The sequence below is a fragment of the Coturnix japonica genome, chromosome 31 (assembly GCF_054131305.1).
Source record: "Coturnix japonica strain WE chromosome 31, WE-NBRP24, whole genome shotgun sequence".
In the NCBI taxonomy this organism is placed as follows: Eukaryota; Metazoa; Chordata; class Aves; order Galliformes; family Phasianidae; genus Coturnix; species Coturnix japonica.
Genome location: NC_140693.1, coordinates 1,661,031 through 1,673,760, shown reverse-complemented (window position 1 = coordinate 1,673,760; position 12,730 = coordinate 1,661,031).

Here is a 12,730-nt window from a genome sequence, read left to right as displayed (position 1 = left end):
AATAGAGGTGAAGCAGGACCAGAGGACAACCATCATCTCCCAGGGGACGCACCGCAAGCTCATGGTCAAAAATGTGACCCTGAAAGACCAAGGGAGCTACAGCTGTGAAACAAAAGATGACAAAGCAACATTCCAAGTGAAAGTCAGAGGTGAGAAAATGCTTGGAATCCCAGAGATAAAGGAACACTTCATTTTGTGTGTCTTGCATTTGGAGGATCAACTGACAGCCTCTCTGGTGCAAAACATTTTGGCTATAGGACTTTCTTTGTCATCTAGTGTCATAGCAACACTTTTCTACATGTGCTTTTCCATCCAGGAATGAATTACTGCAACAAACAATAGGCAAGGAGGGTAACTTGTGCAGCTCTTGTAGTCAGCTGGTGTTTGCAGGGTTACAGTGCAAGAGCACACCAGGCATGCAAGGAGTGAGAAAAGGGGAGGTGTTTGATGAGATCTGGTTACAAAATTTGAATGACACAATGAGGTGGAAAATGCCACTAATCAGACTCATAAATGGCCTGGGTTGCAAAGGCCCACAGTGCTCATCCAGTTCCAACCCCCTTCTTCCTATGTGCAGGGTTGCCAACCAGCAGCCCAGGCTGCCCAGAACCACATCCAGCCTGGCCTTGAATGCCTGCAGGGATGGAGCATCCACAGTCTCCTTGGGCAACCTGTTCTAGAGGGCCATTCCCTTCTGATTTACTGGAAATGTAGAGAGACATCAGAAGAAACAAAGAGAAGGGAGGAGGTTCAGCAGTGCATGCAGGTGTTCTAAATCTCATGTCCAAATCTGCTATCAGACTGCGAAATGTTTAGATTTATGATATGAAATGATATGCCTATTCATTTCCCAAGGCAAAATAGAGGGGAAAGTATTTTCCTATCTTAATGAGGCATCATGATGGTCCCTGTGAAGGGCAAGTATAATGAAAATGGGGAACTGGAGTAAGCTCTGCAGCAGACTACAGCAAAATGGTGTGACTGTTGTGATGTCCCTGCAGAGAAAGAAGACGTGTTTACAAACAAGGACAAGGTACAAAAGGAGGTGAAGGCTGCACTGACTCAAAATGCCACGCTGAGCTGCGAGGTGGCCCAGGAGAAGATGGAGGTGAAGTGGTACAAGGAGGGGAAACTGATCACCTCGAGCAAGAAGTTCAAGGTGGAGTCAGAGGGCAAACAGTGTCGGCTGGTGGTGATCCAGGTAGAGAAGAAAGATGCAGGGGAGTACAGCTGCGAGGCTGCTGGCCAGAAACTCACCTTCAAGATTCATGTCACAGGTGAGAGAGAACACATTTTGGCCTTTCATTCTAGAATGTTTTAGAAAACGGTCATTAGTTTGTAAGTTTTCCCTGCTATGCTTAAAATTTTTGGAGCTGAACTTTGGGGTGGTTAATTTCTGATGAGGAAATTGAACAAATTATTCTAAATACAGTTGTGAGGCAGCTCCATCTTTTAAAATCTTCAGGAATTTCCTTTTGCTGTGGGAATGAGGCCATAGACAAGAAAGTTCTGATTGCACTTCTCCATTCCCACGTGCCTGTACCACTAGAACAACTCTGCAATGCAGCTGCGTCTCAGGAAGTTTCAGAACAGGGGCTTTGTGTCAAGCACTAGGGGGTGTGCTCTATGTAACATGTTTTTGTCTTGGAAGGGCTCATTTAGCATGGGAGAGAATACTACAGGAATGTTTTGTATAAGTTGATGTTTTGAAGACATAAGTAAATGGCAGCTAGGGGACGAAAGAGTCATGAGAGTCATACAAGAAGCATCACAGAATGCCTTTTGTTGGAAGGGACCTGGAGGATCATCCAGTTCCAATCTCTGTCCTGGAAAGGAACACATTCTTTGAGACTAGGTTGCTCTAACACCCATCCAGCCTAGACTTGAATGTTTTCAGGGATGGGGCATCCATAAATTGCACAACTTCTCTCCACATCATTCTCTTGGGGCATCAGACTGGGAGAACTGATTCATTTTTCTGACTCCTTCCCCAAAACCTGCTCTTCTTTCAAGAGGCCAAACTAATGTATCTCTCTCTTTTCAGAGCCAGAATTTGTATTTACAAACAAGGAGAAGGTACAGAAGGTGGTGAAGGCTGCAACAACAGAAAAATGCCACGCTGAGCTGCGAGGTGGCCCAGGAGAAGATGGAGGTTGTCATCAATTTATAAGCAATGAGCCAATAATGTTCCAATTATAAACTTTTATTAATTGTAGCGGGTAAAACTAAAAGGCAATTCAGCGCTGGGCGACAGGGGGATTATTGTTCCTCCAACTGCCGCGATGTCCCGTCCCTTGCAACTTCTTTTGTATTGTCCATCCCGAGCGTATTGTCCTTTAATTGGTCGGTTGTGATCGTGCGACTTGGTGTGTCGTTCCTTGGTTGGTCCTTCCGTGGAACTTTGTATCCATCGGGGCGCGCTTTGCCTGTAACTACGCAGAGTACACAATCTACCCATAAAATTAGAGTGTTCTGCAACCTTTGTGGCCTCCATATTCCACCATTATATCCCGGTCCTAATGAACAAGCACTCCACCACAATGCTACCACATCCCGGTCTTAATGAGCAAACATTTTATCACAGAGGTCAAGTGATAAAAGGAGGGGAAACTGATCACCTCGAGCAGGAAGTTCAAGGTAGAGTCAGAGGGCAAACAGCGTCGGCTGGTGGTGAGCCAGGTGGAGAAGAAAGATGCAGGGGAGTACAGCTGCGAGGCTGCTGGCCAGAAACTCACCTTCAAGATTCATGTCACAGGCAAGACAGGTGTTGTATGAAATACAGCAGAGAACAGTAAAGTAAAATCTAGTTTCTATTATACTGCACCTGGATCACTGTAGTCTGTGCTGAGGTTTTTTCCCTAGACTTGATTGCCTGGGTTTGTAGAAAGTATTTGGTTTCAGTATGACACAAAGACCTGTTTCAGTCTGTCTGTAGAGCAATAATTAGTAATATATGTACAGGGGAAGCAATATTCAAGATATTATTCAAATCTCTCCTGTGCCTGAGATCCCAAACTGTAATTCTTGTTCACCTAAACATTTGACTAAGATAAGTATGTGCAGTGAGGCTGGAGTGCATGTTCTACGTGCAGCCTTTCATGGCAGGAGAAGCAGGAACTTCTCCTAGTAGTACACTGCCTTTTTACTATGCCTTTATGTTGGAGGCTGCATCTGGATAGGTGAGTCTGCTACTCACAGTAAGAGACCTGGTAGAGCTGACTATTGCCAGAGCTCAAAGTAAGATAGATATCTGCAAATCACACACAAAGAACAAAGGACTGCGTTGGTGAGCATATTTCCTTTGTGCCTTTGACAGTCACAGTTGTGGCAATGGTAGAGGCCATGAGGAGTCTGTTCAGGAAGCCAGGAGTACTGTTCTGGGTCATGAAAAGGCAGCCAGTGGTTTGACTATCACATGTTTATGTGTTTTGATGTTTCACAGTGGGTCTTAAGTAAAAGGAACTCAGGTTTTGGTTGCCTGCAGGACAGATGTTCTTTTGGGTTCAATATGTTTGCATAGTGACTTGCAACCATGGGACTGGTGTTCAAGGACCCTCTTGGTTCCTTCAGTTCCTAGGTTCTTTCTTGCCTAGATTTGACACTTTGTTTCAACAGAAGAGCTGATATTCTCTAGTGAAGGCTATTAGTTTGGGCACAAGTGGTAACCTAAACCTGTTCCAACCTGTACATACAAACCTGCAAGTTGGTCTCATTTCGGTCCCTCAGTCAATACTTTTTCTTTTCTTCCCTCAGAGCCAAAACCTGTGTTTATAAACCAGGAGCAGGTGCAGAAAGAGGTGAGTGCTGCCCTGGCAGCAAGTGCCTCCCTCAGCTGTGAAGTAGCACAGGATCCAACAGAAGTAAAATGGTACAAGGATGGAAGACTGCTTGCCTCCTCCAGAAAGTTCAGAATGGAATCTGTGGGCAAAACACGGCGTCTGGTTGTGGAGCAGCTGGAGAAGAAAGATGCTGGAGAATACATCTGCGAGGCTGCTGGCCAGAAGATGACCTTCAAGTTGGAAACAACTGGTGAGCATTCGCTTTGGGAGCACTAAGCAGCTTTTTATGTGGCTTAGAGGAAGACTGGCTGTCTTCTACCCTGTGGGCATGGAACAGCCACAATTCCCCCCGGAACAACATCAATGACCCACACCACAAGTTGGATTCTCCTTTTTAATGTAGTGGTAGCGAGGTGAAAATCTGGCTGTGGAATATTTTTGACTAAGGAACTTCTACTTTAATTTCTAGATGCGCTGAATTACCCTCTGGAGTGTCTTTCTGAATATATAAGCAACCATGGGTGACTATGATCCTGATTTATATCTAGGTTCAGGCTTACTTTTTCAGTTAGGTTAGATCAATAGCTCCAGAGAAGATAGGGAAATACAGCAGTTCACTGATACCATGTGTCAGAAGAATGCAGCTCAGTGCTGGGCAGTTTGCTGCTTCATTCCCTCTTACAAGTTGCACCCAAGGCTGGAAAAGACCACTGAGATAGCTGAGTCCAACCCAGCCCACCCTCACTGGACTTACTAACCACGTCCCCAGTGCCACATACCCGTGGCTCTTGAGCACCTCCAGTGACTGCGGTATATCAGCGTGGTTGCTTCAGTTGTGGGAGTTTTCAGACACTGGCTGTTGTTCTAGCGAGACAAAAAACCAAAACTGATGGAACAGTGTCTATACAGGAAGCAACTGGCTGTCCTGATGGCTGCCAACAGTTTTACACAAGGTGTGTCATGCAAGCTTGCATGAGTCTGGTTTAAAAACTTGCTGTTCTGATGGAAGGAGAGGATGTTGGTACAGGATAACTGCGGGATTTGTGCTCTCCCGACATCCAGTTGCAATCACAGCTTATTGTTGCTATAGAAAACAGCTTCTCTGTAGACAAATTGAGTTAGTTCCAATAAGTGGCTGAAGCCCTAAGTGATCCAAGGTGAAGCATGATCCAAACTGGAATTTAACTAATTGTAGTAGGGAATCCAAGCCTTAATGAGATGAGTTATTTAAAATATGAGTCCTCCATCTAAAACAGCATTGAACTCTTACTCTGGTTTATGATAGAAGTGAGAGTTTAACAGCAGAAGTCTGAAGTTATGCTCCATATTTCTCATCACTCAAGAGAATATTTGAATATATGAATTCCTTTGGCTATGTTAGAGCTCATAATGAGGTCAGCTGATGTTCTTTAAATGCTCGGAGTCTAGCAATGTGGGGAAGTGGACTGCTATTTGCTGTTGAGCTTTAGGCTAAGAAGCCTGATTTTAGAGGACTGTGGACTTCCCCTTTCCCTTCCCCTCTCCTCCCCTTCTCCCTGGACTGATCCCACATGGTTTGAGAATGATTTCAGATCAAGGTAAATGAGGAATCGCTGTGTGAAAACCTGTTGTTTTACTGCACTATAAGAGACACTTAGTCAAAAGACAAGTGTGTGTTCCAAGCTTGAGATTGCAGGAGATCCTAGAAACAACTCAGCTGCTCAAACCTGCAGTCTGGCTGAATCTTTTATTGTCAGTTTTGGTCAGGAGGAGATGCTTGAGTAAGACAAATAAAAGGTCACGGGTAAGTTGGTCCTTCTTGTGATATACTTCTAGGCTTTCATCAGGGAGAAGCTTAATTAGTCCAAATAATCATAGCAGAAACCACACCAAGAGCATGAGAGTGAAATTTATACTTTCTTGACGTGAAGGAAAATTTTACCTGGTTCTGCCATTCCCCAAATATTTGTTTCCTTATGACAAGAAGAACTTTGCAGAAGTAATTTTTTTTTTCAGTCTTGCGTGCAACACAAAAAGGGGTAAAATCTAGGAGGCCACCTGAAATGTTTTTTCCATCTGGAAGGATCCATTTAACAGCACCCATGGACCTGGTTATGAACAAAACTAAGTTCCCAACTAAATCCACATTCTTCTTTCTCCTTCTCAGAATTGCCTGTGAAAATCAGCAAACCATTGGCAGACAGTAGCGTCATTGAGAAGGACAAGGTCACATTTGAGTGTGAGCTGTCCAGGCCCAACATGGACGTCAAGTGGTTCAAGGTATGGCATGTAATGGTATTTTCCTTTCTGACTTCTCTGGAAATGAATGAGAGCCTTTAATTTCACTTCCAAGGGACGCGAGTCTGAGCTTTTCCTTGATAGCTTTTTCACTGCTCTCTTTTCTTTATGCTCTTTTATTTGCCCAGATCAGCACTCTTTGTTATTATGTCCTGAGTTCATTTATCAAGTTGAAATTGAAGTTTGTTTTGGTTTTATTGTGAACTTTTTAGGTCATGCTGCACAAAATATTGTTGGTTGAACTACAGTACAGTCTTGAGCTTCAAGTCTAACACAGAAATTCTCAGCCGGGATTTTGTAGCCTTGTTGTGAACTGGGTTTTTGGGGTGAAATCTCAGTTTTCTTTGCACCTGACAGTGTGAGAATTTGCTCTGGCACTTTGGGTACCTCCCTGGTGCTCAGCTGTTCCTTCCCTTACTTGGGGATAACGTCATTTATTCAAGGTGATGTCCAAACAGGCTTGTTAACAGTCCTCCGCAGTGCTTTAAGCTGTCATAGGTCAGCCAGAATTTATGCATGTTCTATAGCCATTCCTTCATGTTGAAAACACTGCACTGTGCTTAAGCTTCAGCATATGTTCCAGTAAGCACAGTTCCATTAATTCTAGGGGAGTGGGTGAATTAAGCATAGATCTGAAGGCTCCCTTTGCTGAGTGCAGAGATGGAAGGACTAATGGAGATCTGACTTGATATTTTCCCTTCTAGGATGGGAAGGAGCTCTGTCAAAGTAAAAAAGTGGGCATTACTTCCCAGGGAAATAAGAGAAGTCTCATTATTCACAAGTGTGAATATGAAGATCAGGGAACATCCACATGCTGAGCAGCCTAAGACAAGACATCAGCTACCCTAAAGGTTCATTTTATGTTTAACTGAAAGAGCAAATAAATCCTCTTGTGGTATTTTGCACCACGGGAAGAAATGCTTCATGGGCAGTTTGGGCATTTCTTGGTTAGTCCTTTTGGATACCTTTCTCTTTCTTCTTTATGCTCAAGACAGATTTTCCCTCCATGTGTTGCATTGGTTAAACCCCAGTTTGTAGCTCATCATTGGGCTCTGAAGCATCAGACTTGTTACTGAACACATGGGTCTGCTGTGCCCTGGTAGATGCCACCTTCCCAAGGGACGTATGAAAGGATGCTTTTTTCTGATTTCCTACTAGAAGCTGTCCTCATGTGGCCACTTGGGTTCAGTGTTAGCATGAACATGAACATGTGTCCTGTCCCATGACTTTGGTGAACTCTCATTTTCTCTCTCATTCTGCAACCAGGTTGGGTTGCTGTTTCAGTACTGGCTGTTTTATGTAGCCATTCCATTTGTTCTGGTTTACGTTCTTTTTTATTTTCTTTTTTTCAGGCATCATTTCTATACAGTAGACAAAGCCAGCCTATTACATTTGATTTACAGTTTTTAGCTTTTGCTGGTAAGCATTTCAGCTCTCAGGCAGTTTTACCAACAGCTTTGAAGAGCTGAAATGAACCAGCCTGGACACGATGGTCTGTTTTTGTTGGTGTAATGAATTTATGAAGTTAAACTGATTGACCCCATAAGGTTTTACAGTGTATGACTCACGTCTGGCAGAGTTATCACAGCAATGAGTTTATATACTTAGCATTTCAGGAGGCAAATGGTTGGGGATACTCTTTCATTTGCTTGCGTCTCAGAGTGAATCACTAGTATGTGAACCATCCTTCATCTCCTTTGTATTGCTTTTGTGTGTGTCTGTGTGTGGTTTCCCCTGTGAATTTCATTCTTTCCAGTTATATGGAAGTTCTCTTTTGAGCAGTGAAATTAGATGTTCCATCATCAGTCATAATGGTAAAGCTGAGTTGCCACGTTATCTGTGTCCTTTCTGTCTGGCGTCTCAATAACTGCTGCCCCACCACAATATCTGCCTAATACTTCAGCTCCATGGATGCCTCCTTGTGCAAACTGAGAGCCTGTATTTGGTGTGCATAGATCTGGGCTTACATCTGTGCTGGTAAATGCACTAGTGCATGGGCTAAGCAGTCCTGCCTCCTGTGCTGTGGGCATTGAGATGGGGCTCCTACAAGCTGCCCATTGCAAGATATTTAGAAACTAATTGCTGCGGAGGTTTCCATCCTCTTTTCAGACTAACTAAAATTTGGTTAGTGGGATCAAAACAGAAGGGGCAGGGAGGGAGAGCTGACCAAGGACTACTGATGGAACAACTATGAATCCTTGGTTCCTCAGGATTCCCTGCATCAGCAGTTGGCAACAGGAGTAAGGGGGCTCAGGAGGACACTGTGGAGTAGTGTGAAAAATGAGCGAAGAGAGTTACTAATTGATGCCTCTTGGAAAGTAGTCCAAGAGTGGTCCTCTTCCTAAACTCTCCTCTTGTGTGTGGTTTTATCTTTATGAGGTGTTCATAACAAGTGATGTGTAGATCTCCCTTATCTCATAATGTCTTTGCCTGCCTGCAGTGAATATGCAGGATACTGGATCATATACCAGCTTCTTTGAATTACTGCTCATGTCAGGAGATAAAATCTGCCTATTCTTTGAACTAACACTGGCGAGGGTTAGTTATTCTGGCTACCGAGAGAATGACACAGCAGATTAAACTCTTTCATTTCCTTCTTTGTCAAATGCCTTTTCATCTAACTGTGTGTCCCATAGAAATTCAGAGCAGTGTTGGCTGAGGGAAGTGGAAATATTTATCTCCTGTGTGTATCTGCCACCCTATTTAGACATGCTGGCAGAGCGCAGAGATTGGAGGAGTTGGATTAGGCAGTAGTTTCCCTATTGCTCACAGAACCACTTTTTCTGTGGTCTCCCAGCTACCCTGTGCCCAGTGGCCTATGCAAGATGGAGCGGAAAAGGCTCATTTTATGAACAAACAGGAACCTTTCTGGTCAGATTAATACCTGTGCTCTTTTAGAGAGATTTAGATACTAGAGATTTTAGGTACTGGAATAGGCTCCCCAGAAAGGTGGTTGAATCACCATCCCTGGTTGTGTTTAAGAGCCTTTTGGATGTGGTACTCAGGGATATGATTTAGTGTAGGGTTTTTAGAGTTAGGGTACTGGTTAGGCTGCGGTTGGACTTGATGATCTTCAATGTCTTTTCCAACCTGGGTAAATCTATGATTCTATGCAGGAACTCTTCTCCTGAGGTTAATCCAAGTTGTATCCAGGCCCTTCAGAAGGAAAGGGATATAGCAGCACAGAAATATGGCCTGATTCTGACATAACTAAATGCAGACCTGGAGAGTTAAAAGGGATTGTGTGATGTTCAAAGGATTTTGAAGCAAAGATGTCCCCTAGGTAAGATTTGTGGCTGACATTCCCCATACATTGTTTGTAGGCACACAAGCTAAGGAGAGACTAGTGATGAGCATGCAGAGAAGCCAATGGTTCAGACAGGTTTGTAGTGACACAACACTGTAGAGTTCTGTCTAGTTCTCCTTGGCATAGTTTGGAAAATAAAGATGAGGTAATTGGTGGTAACCAATATGGCTTCATCAAGGTCAAGCCATGTCTGACAAACTTGGTGGCCTTTCATGATGGAGTAACAGCATCAGTGGATAATGGGAGAGCAACTGACATCATCTACTTGGACTTGTGCAGAGCATTTGATCCCGTCCTGCATGACATCCTGGTCACCAAACTGGAGAAAAATGGTTTTGATGGATGGACCAGTTGCAGGATAGGGAACTGTCTGGATGGTCACACTCAGAGAGCTGCAGTCAATAGCTCAGTGTCCAGGTGGAGGGTGGTGTTGGGACCAGTGTTATTTAACATTTTTGTAGGCAACATGGAGAGTGGAATCAAATGCAGCCTCAGCAAGTTTGCAGATGACACCAAGCTGAGCGGTGCTGTTGATGTGCTAGAGGGAAGGGATGCTACTCAGAGGGACCTGGACAGGCTGGAGAGGTGGGCCCTTGGCAGCCTCATGAACTTGAGTGTGGCCAAGTACAAGGCCCTGCACCTGGGTCAGGGCAATCCCAAGCACAGGCACAGGCTTAGAGGAGAATGATTTGAGAGAAGCCTTGACCCTGAGGAGAAGAGTTGGTGTGGAGGGAGGTGTCCCTGCCTATAGCAGGGGGACTGGAACTAAATGACCTTAAAGATTCAGTCAGTTCTATTGTTTTTCTACCCTTAATTTTGCTTGAAAGGTTTTAGAATAAATGAGATTCTGGTTTCCATGAAAACTGTTTGCAGGGAGCTCCATTGTAGCTAGTAGGTCTGTCTTTAAGTTCAAGGGCAATAATGCATTGACTGTGTTGAAGAGAGAAATGACTCAGGAATGGATGATGGTTTAGAATAAAACATAATCCTACTTATTTTCTATGCAAATATGTGTAAGGAAAAGATGCTGCACTCAGTTCTGGAAATACCCTGACAAATATATCTCTACTGTTTCACAGCTGGAGATATCAAGATTGTTAAAGCACTGGAAGATGTGGAAGTGAATGAATATGGGAGTGCATCTTTTGTCTGTGAGATTTCACACGATGAGGTTCAGACCCAGTGGTACAAAGAGGACAACAAGCTGAAGGCTGATGACAACATCAGAATGCAACAAGATGGTAGGGTGTAAGCGGGGGGGTCTTTCTACTGAGTGGGGGGTGGGTTGGAGATCAAGCATATAAGACATCTGAAATGAAGTGAAGAGGGTTCAGAAGCGAGTTCCCCTTTTGTTTTGGGACTGAGGTTTAGGTGGAACAAGTGACATGGTGGGATGCTTAGTGTGGGAAGTGTGATGCTATCCCACCATCCCACACTGCTGGGAGCAGGTAGGAAATGAGTGCAGTTATTTCCAAAGTGGGGGTGAACAGGGCAGTCAGTTCACCTCTCCAAAGAGGTTTTGTCTGACAGTGAGTGTGATCCTTCTGTATCAGATACTTTGAATTTGACGGTGGCCGCATTTGATCAGTCCTTGTAGAAGCCATGTTTAGATTCTGCTTTGGTCTGCTCCATTTCCAGTTCAAAGTCGTTGGACACTAAATGAGACAGCTGCATCTCAGTAAAAGATGTGTTTGAATAGCTGTGATGTGCTTACTATTCAGATTTACAGAGCTGAGGTTTTGTCCTTGGCTATAGCAAAGAAGTCAAATCAGGTGAAATTAATTGTATTTCTGAACTAGACAAGTTTAAGTTTGGTAGCACCTAAATTTGGTGCGGTTTGTCATTGATTTCATCTGAAAGAAACTTGCAGGCTTTTTATCTGCTGTTGTCCCCAGCGTAAGATTATCCATTCACATCCTAAAGTACTTGTTATATTTTCAACTCACTCTTATTTGAATAAAAGCCTCAACAATTGGGAGCAATTTAATAAGCACAGAACAAGAGCTGGACCTTGCATTTGGTAGATACTGTACAGTATTACTTCATAGAAATGTAGTCAATGGCATTCCCTATAGACAATCGTTTGTTTTATCTTTAGAGTCGTTCAAAGAACCATTGTGAACTTGACATTAATTGGAATGGAATACACGCAAGAGACTTTCCTCTTCTTCCAATTGTCCTCATCCTTTCTTCTCTTCCACCCCTGCTTTGCAGATTACCATATAGAAATCACCAGGAAGTTGGAGGACAAGACAGCTTTGGAACGTCATTCTGTCATCCTGTCCTGTGACTTCAGGCCTTCTCCAAAGGTTGTGAAATGGTTCAAGGGCCGCACACCCATCGAGCCCTCTGAGAAGTACAAGATCAAGAGGGATAAGCATTCAGTAGAGCTCAGAATTCTGAAGCTGAAGCCCGATGATGCTGGTGTGTACAAGTGCAAGGCAGGAATTGCAGAGACTGAGGCCACGCTGACAGCTGAAGGTATGAGCAGGGAGGGTGGCCTCTTCCATGTCCTATTTCACCTCAGATTTCTCTTCTTGAGGTTGACTTCTGCCGTTCTCTCCTGCTAACTTTATACATGTATTATCTTCACATAGATGATTACACAAAGATCATCTAGTCCAACCATTCTACCACATCCCAGTATGATTTATAGTAACAGTGGTAACAGTTCACCTTGTTTCCCCACAGCCCGCAATGTAGAAGTAACGAAGCACCTGCAGGATGTAGAAATTGAAGAAGAGAGCTCTGCTGTCTTCTCCTGCGAGCTGTCCCATAATGACAAGGACGTGGAATGGTTCCTGAATGGCAACCTCCTTTACACCAACAATTACAATGACATCAAGAACGTTGGCAATTGCTGCACACTGACAATGAAGCAGGTTAAGCCTGAGGATGCTGGCACAGTGACAGTGAAGTCAGACAAGGTGTCAGAAAGCGCACCTGAAGGTGATAGGTGGGTCTGATCACACCCCTCCTGGATGTAAGAGATGCTAAGGAGCTCCAGTTCATTCTATTGTGCAGCAGTCCTGCTTCTAAAGCTGACCTCTCTGGGGTGACAAGTCATCAGAGGCTTTCTTCCAGTGGAAGGTTCCATTGCAGCAGATATCAAGGAAGGAGGATGGTTTTGGTGTCCTGCCAAAGCATTCCATTGCTTTTTATCATCATTTTACTTAACACAAGGAGAGTTACAGGAGCAATTTCTTTTACTGCTTCAGTAACATGCAGTGTCAATGCTGTTGTCTCCAAGGATTTATGACTGAAGGAGAGATCATTCAGTGTGTGTTTTGCCTCTGGGATGACTAATGACCAGGCTGTGAGCAACCTGATCTAGCTGTGAATGTCCCTTTTTATTGCAGGGGAGCTG